Below are 12,153 nucleotides of genomic sequence, written 5' to 3' on the forward strand. Positions count from 1 at the left end.
CTCACAGCCGCAGGCTTCACCATCGTCCAAACTTTCACACAAGTCATTGTCGTCGGACGTTTTGCAGGCGTCCTCGGAACCCCAGATGACATCGTCTTTGGTGCCATCGAGTGCATTCAGTAGCAACATTTCCTGAAGGTGGTCTGAACGATGGTTGCTAGCAGGTCCTCCCACATGTCTTTGACCCAAGACGCGAGTTCGCTATGCGGAGCCTTCTTCCAGTGCCCCGTTGGAGTCATGGCAGCATCGTCTCTCACCAGCCACTCTTTGTAGAGCACTGCGACGCGGTCCTTGAACTGCTTGTTTACGGCGACGTCCAAGGGTTGGGGTTGGGACTTCATACCGCCAGGGATGACGACCAGGTCAGTGCTCGCCTCCTGGATGGCTTTTTTCACCCCCGGTCAAATGTGGCCCCTAAACGAGTCCAGGACCAGTATGTTGGGTAGATTTGGGTCTGCTTCTGGGTGCTTCATCCATACAATTTTGAACTACTCCTTAACCATCTTTGTTTATAAAACCCTTCTCGTTTGCCCAGTTGATTACCTTCTTAGGGAAAACTTCTTTTGGGATTGTTTTCCGGTGGAACACGATATCCGGCGGAAGCTTTTGTCCGTCGGATGTGCAGCAGGGCATCACAGTAAATTGGGTATGCTCGTGTGTTAGTAGGAATATGAAGGGAAAGAAAAGTGCCAAAGAAAAGGAGAGGTATGATGTTTCGACTAAACGGCCTTCAGGTACACTAAAAGTGGAGATGACGGATCACAATATATATACAACATATATACAAAAGTCGGAGGTAACATGTGACGTCGTAGAGTCAGAGAGGGAAGAGAAAAAGTCGTCAAGTAAGGTGCAAGAGGTTTGAAGTCAAGTTGAGGAATGCGGATGGGGGGGAAGCTTATAGCCCCCGCTTGAATGGTTCCTTGAAGAAGCAGCAGTTGCAAGAAGATACCTTCCGAATCCTGATGTTCCATGTCATGTCAGTGGTTAGTAAAAAAACTTACAGGAGTGTGGATGAGAATGCCTACATCACAAGCACAGCAACCTTTGCAGAAAATTGTTTGGGTGCCGTGTCTCGGTGAGTAGGACCGCTGTTAACGGAGAGCATTGCTACTGTAGAGCAGAGGTAAACAGGCTTGTTCTTGACACTCTCGCAATTGGTACACCCCAGCGACGACGACTTCTTGAACTGCCATTACATGTCCAGAACGGAGCTTGCTTTGGAGCTGCTGCTCCCGTGTCGTTAAAAATCTTGTGGCGTTAAAGCAGTGCCCAAAACAGGAGCTTAAAAAAAAATCGTCGGAGAATCTTGGAAGCCAGCAACTAAAGCAGATCCAGTTGTTGCTACAGGAACCCAGGCTCTGGTAGTCAGCCACACCCACGGTGGAACCAGTGATTGCACTTGTCGCAACCCAAGAGCAGCTTGGTTGTCCCTCACAATTTTTTGAGCAGCGGATGCAGGTGCAGCTAGAAGGTTCTGGGTTTAGGGCGATGTCACTGACGACTCCTGCTTAATGGTAAAGACGAGTGAACCCTGGATAGTTGCAAGTGTTGTTGGGTCTGGTGCATGTCTTCCAGACCCCACCACAAGCTCATGACATCTGATTTCAAGCCAAGCCACCTGGCAATTTTCAATGTTTGCCAAAAGACCAACACGCTCGAATGTTGCAAAAATCACTGCTAAGTGTGTGGTGTGTTTGGCGAGGGTTCCACTAAACTCCACAATATCACGAAGGTGTGTGCAGGAATAGTGTTGATGCTCCCAAAACAAAGTTTATAATACGCTGGAAAGTTGCAGCGGTGTTCTTTAGCCCAAATGCATGACGTGCCACGAGAACTGCACCTGGTGGAGCCACGGCCAGCCAGGACTTCTCTGCCAGAGGCACCTGTCACTAGTCCCTTTGAAGTTGATCAAAGTGATAATGTTGACCGTGCAGACAAGCAGGATCGGCTTGTGCAGGAACTGCATTGGGAGCGCATCTGTCTTTGTCAATGAGTTCAGTTGCCGGTAGATGGCACATAAATGGACTGAGCAGTCTTTTGCTGCACACACGACATGATGCATGAATGGGCTCTGTCATCCATATGTTAGGTCCATCTGGATTAGCATGTCTCGTGGTTGACTTACGCCTTGCATTCTGAGCATAGTTTAAAGGACACATGCAAAGGAAAAAGCATTTTTTTTAAACAGCCTAGATAGAAAAAGGATGTCATAAAACAATTTTACAACGAAGAAAAAAAATTTTTAGAGCTATATTTACGGCGGTATATGAATTTGTAGGGAGCCGCCGCTAATCACATGGTAGGCCCGCGCGTCGCCGCGCTGCGTCGCCACCGCCGCAAAGTCACGCTGCTGCTGCACGCAGAGCGCTGTGCGAACGCCGCTTCAACGAGTTTCTCGACGCCGCCATCGCCGCCGCCGCACAAGTTCGTCTGCTTTGGGGCACCGCCGCCGTCGTCTGACCAACGCACTGGTCTATCACGTCTGCTTGCCCTTTTTCAGGAGTTTCCTTTGGGCTCTAAAAGTTATCTATTAATCTTAGTTTTTTTGTTATACTTCAAACAAAGATGAATAAGTTACTTTTAGACGCGATACGAAGCTTCCGAAAGGGCGCAAGCGCCACGTGATAAATAAGGGCTAGTCACGTGATAAATAAGGGCCACTTTTCCGCGGTGGCGGTGGGCGCCAACTACAAATTTATATAGCGCTGTAAATATAGCTCTAAATTTTTTTTTTTTTTTTCGTTGTAATATTGTTTATGGCATCCTTTTTCCATCTAAGCTGTTTAAAAAAAATGTTTTTTTCCTCTGCATGTGTCCTTTAAGGGCAAGTAAGCTTGCCGCAGGACATAGGTCAGGGTTCTCCTTAAGAATTTTTTAGGGGTAGACATGACCACGATGTGGGCGGCGGCGGCAAACTGCACAATCTGGCTTGCAGACAGAACGCACTTTGCATAGGCTCTAACTTTGCTGCCTTGTGAGTGGCGCCATGACAAGGTGATAAAGCAAAAACCAGGATGCCTTGAAAAAACAAAAAAAGAATTGGGGTAGGAAAGGCGAGCCAGCGAAGAGGCGGAAGATAAAGCAAGTCGCGGCGTGTTTAAGCATTGAGCGGTGAAACAAAAGTCCTCTACAAACTGCTCTCCACTGCACTCCGCCTGCAGAGAGAACTGCTGCGCATTCATTGCATCTGTTTATTTTGTGTTTCTACACAGCCGAGCACCCCCCTCCCTCTCGGCACTGCTGGTGGCGCTCCGTTCTCTTTGTTTGAAGGAGTGGCAACAGTCAGCGACGCAATAACATGTGATAGCATGGCAGCGCACGGGCTTACTGAGTACAACGGTCTGCAGCCATGTGTGCAGTCAAAATCACATCGTCATTCCGCTCCACATACGAGCAATGGGCGGTCAGTTGGAACAATAGGCGTTCTGTCGAAGTGACGGGCGACAAAGCCGCTGCCGCCCATTGTGGAGAGAACCCTGCCCTGGATCTAGTCTGATACAAAGTTCTTATACCTTTGCTAATGTTTGCTTGTTTAAAAAAACCAAGTTTGTTTGAAAAAAAAAGAAAAGAATAACGTCATGTCGAGACCAGCACAAAGCATCTTTCGCTCATGGCGGGGGTCTACGGGTGTTTATAAGAATGGAGGAGGAAAATTTTTCGCCAGCCACGATTGCAGAAGCAGGGTTTAAGGTGGCACACCACCTGTTGGTGTACTTGGCACGTACGCCACATATGTAGCAGTTGCAATACCTGTGTAAAATAAAAAGAGCTGGCACTGTTTGTTGAACACTGCCTGAACGAGCTCTGTGCCTTCTTCAGGGTGGACCTTGTGCCAACCTTGGAAGTTGCGTCTGGAAATCTACGCCAATGCCCTGAAAATGGTGTCTGTCGGATTATAGTCTGTCAGCGTGCTCCAGTTTGTATTTACCTTCCGGCAGGTCCTTATAGTATGAGTGATCTGGATGGCTGCACAAATCGATTAATTTCCGATACATCTTACCCTGACAATCTGAGGAGCCGAACGCTAACACCTGTTTGCCTGCTTCAAATGCCTTCAAAAGTCTGATATGTTATGCTGCGTTGCATTTGCATTCTGCCATGCCAGCTCACTTAGCTCTGCTTTCTCTGCAGTCACTTCCTTCGGCTCTTTAGTTTGTGTTGATACTTTGCTGGTGCCTTTCTTTGTGTTGTGGGAATCAGGATATCCTCCTAGGACTGTTCCAACACTGCCAATTAGCCTGTGAGGCTTCAGACATACAGCATTTCAAAAGGAAAAACCCTGGTGGTGTCGTGCGTGACCTTGCATTATGCCCAGAACAGGAAGGGAAGGAACCTGCCCCAGCTGTGACCCTCTTGATGAATTGGAAAAGCATGTTTTTGAAAACTCTGTTCCAGCACTTGACCGTGCCGTTTTTCGCAGGTTGGCCAAGTGTGGAGAATTGAGGGCGGTAGTCACAATTAACACTTGCTGGAAAGAAACTGGTCCAGCAATTAAAAGATTAGACAATACACAATTAAGTACAGAGCAGATTCTGTAAAAAAATTAATAAAAATATCACCAACATCCTTAAAAGGAAATTCATTCTCTTTAAAAGGTGACATTTTCTCTAGAATGAACAAGTAAAATATGTGATGGTGTTTATAAATGCGAGCCAGCACATAACAGGCTTGAGCTTTTTTTTCAGCAAAAACACACAAGGATGGCGTTCCTTTTCGGGCTATAGTCTCCGAAAGAAACACATGGCAAGGACAGGTGTCGATCTATCTGGCAAAGCAATTGTCCCAGTGTACGACGCAAGATCCTTTCAGGATTTCCAACTCCGAAAGTGTGATCGCCTTTATTCGGGAAAAGGGGTCTGACATTGTTTCCGGATTTTCTATCACCATTCAGGATTTACATTACTCCATACGACAAGCAAGCCTGCTATCAATTCTTCGAAAGACCATCGAACAGCAGGGTGTCATAGCTTTCCAGAACGCAGCCGGCATGAACCTGGACAGTTTCTTAGAGCTCCTACGTGTGTACCTCACGGCAACAGTAGTGTCGCTCGAGAATTCGTCATATGTACAAAGAAGTGGAGTATGCATTGGCTCACGCGTGGCTCCGTACCTCAGCGATGTTTTCCTCGCGGCTTGCGGAAGTGCCATTCAAGAAAGATTGAAAGATCCAAGGATTGAAGGCATCTTCAGGTACGTCGATGATTTTTTAATTCTATGCAACACAAAGGTAGATGAAGAAAGAGACGGGTGCCGAGACACAGTGATGCGATGCTTTGAACAGAGCTGCTTGGGACTCAAATTCACCCATGAACTCCCCGTGGATAATTCCATCAGGTTCCTGGACCTGGCATTGGAATTCAAAAGTAACCACGTGTGCTGGAGATACCAAGCCAGGTCGTGCAAAGGCTTTCTACCTTTTGACTCGGGGCACTCCAAGAATGTCAAACGAGGGGTGGCCACCACAGCCCTGATATCCGCCCTAAAGAAGACCTGTCACCATCAAGTTGAGCGAAGTTTTAAAACTCAGGTCTCGAGACTACAGGAAGCTGGGTACCCAAAACCGCTCCTGGTAGCGATCTGCGAGCAGGTGTGCAGGACCATGAAGCGCGGATTAGGGTGCACAAATAAAAGCACAAAGGAAAAGAAAAAGACTCGACATGCGGTGGTGGTAGCACCCTATGTTCACGGGATGACCCACAAGTTGAAGAAGGTAGCTGGACGGCAAGGCGTTCAGGTGGTATGTTCGGCCCCAAACAAAGCCTATTCCATGTGTTGCCGGGTTAACCAGGAGCGAAGTAACAACGAGAAGAGGTGTGGCACAGTTCGCAAGTCTTCATACAGCCTGTGTGAAAAGGAGGTGGTGTACCACATTCCGCTGACATGCGGCCGAAGTTACATCGGACAAACCGGCCGATGCATTAACGATCGGACGAGGGAGCACGCTGCATCAGTGAGAACCCTGTCAGCGGGAGGACACTTGCCAACCCATTGTCGTGCGTGTCAATGTTCGGCACTGTTCTACGACGTAAACATCGTGGCAAGGAACAAAACAAAACTGGGACGTGAAATCCTAGAGGCACTTGCCATTGAGGAAAAAGGCGATGACTGCGTTAGTGCAACTTCTCTCGTGCTTCACGAGAAAGAAAAGAGATTTCTTCGGGGTTTGCATCTTAAAAGGAATTAGGAAAAAAATTTAAGGTGAATTAGAAAGCAAAAAAGAGGAAAATTGAATTGTTCCCTCAAGTGTGGCTTGTAGTAGAAGAGGAGGAAAAAGAAAATCAGTTGTTAGTCCAGCGGTGTGAATGGTCTTTTCTTTATGTGTATGTTTTTTCTAGTTCAGCTGGCCTTAAGTGAACCAGCACATAAATATTTTCAGATTGAACAGTCGCTATCAAAATGGCCATGAATTTATTTGTGCAGACAGTATTGCTGCAAAATGCCAACCTTTTAAAAATATTTAGACAGTGTAATAAAAAATTCATTCTTAAAAAGTGAAGCAAAAGAAAAAAGGCAAATTGGTCCTTGTGTGTTTATACAGTGTAAAGTCAGCCTGCCTAGAGATTTGGTGGCTCTGGTTTAAGCTTGTAGGGTCCGGTGCCACTGCTCGCCCGCAAGAAAGACACGCAAGTCAGGACATAGCAAAAACACACCTTTACTTCGTTCCGGCCCCTTCGAGTCTCCCACGCCGAGCCCCTCGTGAGCCACGCACAAGACGCTCGAGCTCGCGCCCCGTGCCCACAGTTTGTATCGGCCACTGCCGCGCTACTGCACACTCCGCATGTCGCTTGCCAAACACTTCCCCCCAGCCCGCGGCGTTAGGAACTGTTCTCAGAGTTGCTCGTCGTCATCAATGTTTATCGCGATCTCCGCAGCATCTGGTGGTGACGGGTCTGCGTGGGATGGGGGGCGGAGGAGAGCAGGACGGAGCCTGTTGATAACAGCGATGGCGCGTGCTAGATCATCGTCCCTCATCCTTTCGAGGTGTAAGATGGCTGCCCTTGCGGCGGCTGCTGACTCCCGCGAGCGATGAAGTGCTCCAGCTCTGTGGGTACGGCGGTGGATTTCGGGCACCTCGCAGAGTGGGCACAGGAGTCGGCGCTCGTCTTCCGTGTAACTTTGTGGTGGGTTCGCCGGGCAGTGGGTGTTCAGCGTGAAGCCTCTGAAAGGTTCAGGCACTTGGGCGTCCATGTCAACCGTCAAAGGGCGCGGCTGGTCGTGCCAAGCGAGGCTGGACGACCAGGCCACTGGGTGTCCGTGGTTGTCGAGGGTGCCCCGGGCGGCGGTAGACCGCTGGTGCGATCGTCAGGATCCCCGGCGGTGGTGGTTGTTCGGGTTGTCTCGTCCCCTGGGTTGGTAGTAGCGTCTGGGTCGCCAGTGCCGGGGTGGTGATGGGGACCGTCCGGCAGCCTGATTGAATCGCGGCATGCTTGGAAAGCAGTAATAAAAAAACAGGATGTCAGTAATGTCCATTACAAAAAAAGCGAACGTCTTCTACGTGAACGCAAGAACAGGTGAGCTAAGCTCGCGAGAACAGTCAAATGTATACCGCTCAAAGTCGCGCGCAATCAATCAAAATAGGCGGTAAAATGCTGGTTCTCGGCTAAACCCATTGTAATCTTCTTTCTATAATCTTTGTCTTCGTCACCGACGTTGAAGTCTTCGAGAGTGTAGGCGGTAAACTAAGTACCAGCCAGATCAGCAACACTTCCGACCTGCGAGAGAAGTTCATCAGCCGAATCATAATACTGCTTGAGGTCAATGACATGAACAGGTCCCGTGAGTCGCCCAGACTCACAGTCGACGAGCGTGTACGTGAGGCGTGAAGCTTTCTCACATACTCTATTTGGACCGTCCCGCCTATCAGCCAGGGATGCCGTGAAACGTCTGGCTGCGTTACTAAGCTGGTGTGTCCGGCGCATCACCAAGTCTCCAACGTGGAATTGCACGTCCCGGTGACCTCGGTTGTACTGCTCAGCCTGTTGCAGTCGGGCGACGTCCAAGCTCTCCCGGGCATCACGAACGATGTCCCCGAGTCTCAGTCGTAGATTGCCTGCAAACTGGCCATAGGAGCGAGAAGCACGCGGATCATCGACAGAATAACTATTTTCGAGCGGGAAAGTCAGCTCTTTGCCAAAATTAAGGCGCGCGGGTGTGAAACCTGTAGATCGGTTAACCGTGGTTCGGGTTGCGAACGCAAGTTCTGGAAGCTTCGCATCCCAAGCTCGGTGGCGCTCGGTGTGAGCGATCAACATCGACTTCAAATTTCGGTTTACCCGTTCGGTAATATTTGCCTGCGGGTGATAGGGAGACGTCCGCCTGTCTTCAATAAACATATCTTTGTATATCTAACATTGTTTATACCGTCGGCTTTCTAAAAACACCATGAGAAAAAAAAATCAATGTGTGCCAGTTTTAGCGTATTTACAGTTTTTAACGGCAACCATGGAGCTCTAAAGCAAAAAGATCAGCTGACATCATCGACATCGCCGCAAACTTGATGAATTGGGATTGATCAGACCTGCTACCAGCCACTAACCTATGTTTGCATAGTTTATTCTGTCCTAATATACCTTTGTTTACGTTATTGCATTGACGTTCATGTGTATATATTGAGTGGGCAGTCGGTTTCCTTGTGTGTCGCGGTGATTTTAAATTTTTATTCTTTAATTCTGTTTTCTTAAGTTCCGTGCTGTGGGGATGGTGGTACAAATCCTGATTATAAGCAGGAACAGCGTGGTTGATGTGAGATACATTCTTCCAGGATCCCATCAAAGCTTCTGCTTGTTGCCCGAGTGGCCCTGTGTGAGGATGGTGATAAGGATCTCTTTTATAATCTGAAACAACATGGTGGATGACAGAAGCGTTTATTGCCAGAGCGACCCCAAGGCATGTGGATGGCAGTTTGTGAGTTTACTTTCCCACAAACCGCCTGGGGAACTGATCACTGCAATAACGGAGCTATTTCATTCTCAATGAAAGACTGGGCTGAACATGATGTTTAGACCTCAAAATGAGGTGTAAGCGACACTGAATTAGCATGAGGTGAGCAAGTGAAATGTTCATTTTAGAACAATGGTCCACTTTCGGCATGCCGCCAACACTACGTCTTCTTTCTTGAATGAAAACGACCCTTAAAGTGTAATTGTATGCGTATATGTTTAGCAAGCAAAAAGGCAAAATGGCGCCTGACACCTCTGCTGTAGATGGGCAAATTAACGAGTGCAGTACAACTGCAAACTTTTTGTTTTTTAGGGTGAATCTTTGTAATGGTTATCCACGGTGCAGTGGAATACATACAGCTGATTTCAAAGACCTCGAAAAGCCATGAACAAGGCTATTACGTAATGAAAGGTAGAATCACGACAACAACATGACACTAGAGGTTAGGCGTGTATAAAGTCGGGAATCCGATTTTGCAGTATGTGAATTGTCCTTAACCCTTTGAGGTCAGATAGTCTGACCAACTTGACTGTGGTTCCGGTCAGATATTATTTTGTGCGCATTAGCAAGGAGAAAGAAAAATTACTGCAGCGTACAGAGGTAACAATAAATATTTATTTTCGCTGTGCTTCTGCATTCCCGCGCTCTCGAGCGATACTTTGACAGCGTGTGATATATTTCGAAGCAATCTCCGGGGTGGAGACCGGGGTTCTTTGTGCAAGTCTTGCAGTAGAAAACTGTTTCTCTCCTGCCTCCTTTTGTCTTTCGATCGCCGCACACTGCGCAGTCTTTGCTGGTACGTTCTTGTAGCTTGTATATGAAGTGCTGCCTTCCATCTAATCTCTCCTCAGTGTCAGATTGTGATGCTCGTCCTCTTTTCTTTGGTCGTACTCGCAAGTCCCCGACCAGCTGTTCGATCAACTTACGGCGGTACTTGAGGTGCTTTTGCCCCTTCAGTCCCTGAGCAGCCGGTTGCATCTGCATTAGCAGGAAGCTATTGACGATGGCAACCTCAAGGATCCAGAAGAAAAGCTTTCTCCACCACTTAAGGGACTTGTGGCAGAACGCGTAACTCGCGCAGTAGTGGTCGGCTCGATCAACAGCTCCCGTGTTCTCTGTATAATCACAAATGACTACTGGCTTGTCCAGTGTCACAGCCTGGCCGTGTGCTTGTGTTCTTGTTACAGGCTTCGTCGAGGGATTGTGTGCTGAGCTCAGCATGGTAACTTGACGCTTATCGTGCCAAGCCAGGGCCATGTACGAGTCACCCTTCCGATACGCTGCCATGTCACCCTTCTTCTTTAGCTGCTGGGGCATATGCTTCCTGTTGGTCATGAGAGTGCCAGTGAGAAAAACGTCCTGAGAGAGCAACTCCTCAGCGAGTTGCGGGGACGTTTAAAACCTGTCCGTATAAAGGTGGTACCCACTTTTGAGTGAAGCGCATTGCACGTTGTCGAGGAGGTGCAGGACGATCCGACATGTGAAGGGGAGGTCTGGCCGGCAGAGGCTCTCTGTTGTTGTGCTACCGTAGTACGGCTCGAATGCTGACACGTAGCCTGTCCTACAGTCGGCGAGTACATAGACACGGAGGCCCCACTTCGTTGGTTTCTGTGGGTTGTAGCATTTGAATGAGACCCTGCCCTTGAAGCCAACTGTACTCTCATCGACACAAATGTTCGGGCCGGGCTTGGAATCATTAGTAAAATAGCGCAAAACAACAAGGAAGATTTTTCCCGTCGTGTTCACTCGTACAAGATTTCTCCAGATATTTTGGATGCTGCACGTCTCTCCACCTCCGCAAGGTCCCTCACACCAGCCGACACGAGGTAGCAAGGTGAGAAACATCGTAAAGTACATCGACACAAAATGCCGTGAGCATTCCAAGCCCGCAATAAGGTGAGCTGGCGGGCTAGTTGGTCGTTCATCATTAGTAAAGTAGCGCAAAACAACAAGGAAGAAAGGGCGAGATAGACAGGTAGAGCGCTAACTGACAACAGTTGTCAGTTAGCGCTCTTCCTGTCTATCTCGCCCTTTCTTCCTTGTTGTTTTGCGCTATTTTACTAATGATGAACGACCAACTAGCCCGCCAGCTCACCTTATTGCGGGCTTGGAATGCTCACGGCATTTTGTGTCGATGTACTTTACGATGTTTCTCACCTTGCTACCTCGTGTCGGCTGGTGTGAGGGACCTTGCGGAGGTGGAGAGACGTGCAGCATCCAAAATATCTGGAGAAATCTTGTACGAGTGAACACGACGGGAAAAAATGGCATCTTCTTCAAGATTTCTTGGCTGAAATACTCCTTGACGTCCGGCTTCGGATTCAGGGCCATGTTCATGAGGACACCGAGAAAAGCCTTGAATTCTTCTACAGAAACGTCTTCCCAACTTTTCCATATAGATTGCTCAGCGAGCGAATCCATGGATGAAATTTTCTCGTGGGCATGCCGGTTTGTTTCTTGCACGATTTCTCTGATGAGTTCATCCGTAAAAAATAACTGGAAAAACTCAAGTTCGGAGCTGAGGTTTGACGATCCAACCTGTGATCCAGGGTCGCTAACGGTGAACGCCACATCAGGGAAGTCTGGGAGATCGTCTGTGTAGGCAGTCCACGAGGACAATGCCGGCGCACGTGGAGAAGAGGGTCCACTGTTGTCGTCTTGTACACACACTTCTTCGTCGCTGCTGTCACTGCAGTCAGCGGAGGATGTTTCATCGTCGTCTGATGGAGGCACATAATTGTCCTCTTCGCTAAAATCGTCATCACTTTCCACGAAATCTCGCGATGAGTTCCCATAAAAGGAGCATGGCACAAACGCTGCCATGCTTTTTCCAGCCAGCGAAATTCAAAGCAACCCGCGCCTCCGCCGCTTACGAGTGCTTCTGCCCTCTATGGAAAAAAACTCAAACTATTGAAACAATGAAGTGTTAAGAAACTTGCTGAGAGATGGCGCCACCAATCCAGTCAAAAAGAACGGAGGAATAAGTTTAAACAAGAGCGGGAGTCGCGTGTCGGGCGACGTCCGATAACTGACCGGAAACTCTTTTCTCCAATGTTGGGCCACGCCCGACACGTGACCGCAAAGGGTTAAAAGGACCGCTTTGTGTTCTGGGGTATGACAAACAGAGTCCAAAGTTCTAGCCACTTTCAGAAGAGAACATATCCTAGGGGGACATTAGTTCACGGTCAATTCCATTCTAAAGGCTGAACA

At 48.4% G+C, this 12,153-nt stretch overlaps 1 pseudogene; it reads right to left on the reverse strand.

Annotated features, from left to right (window-relative positions):
- Window positions 1–9,525: 9,525 nt before the first annotated feature.
- Window positions 9,526–11,766, reverse strand: LOC115308475 (annotated as a pseudogene).
- Between the last annotated feature and the right edge of the window lie 387 nt (window positions 11,767–12,153).

The sequence above is a fragment of the Ixodes scapularis genome, unplaced genomic scaffold (assembly GCF_016920785.2).
Source record: "Ixodes scapularis isolate PalLabHiFi unplaced genomic scaffold, ASM1692078v2 PGA_scaffold0__279_contigs__length_252992795, whole genome shotgun sequence".
Lineage (NCBI taxonomy): Eukaryota > Metazoa > Arthropoda > Arachnida > Ixodida > Ixodidae > Ixodes > Ixodes scapularis.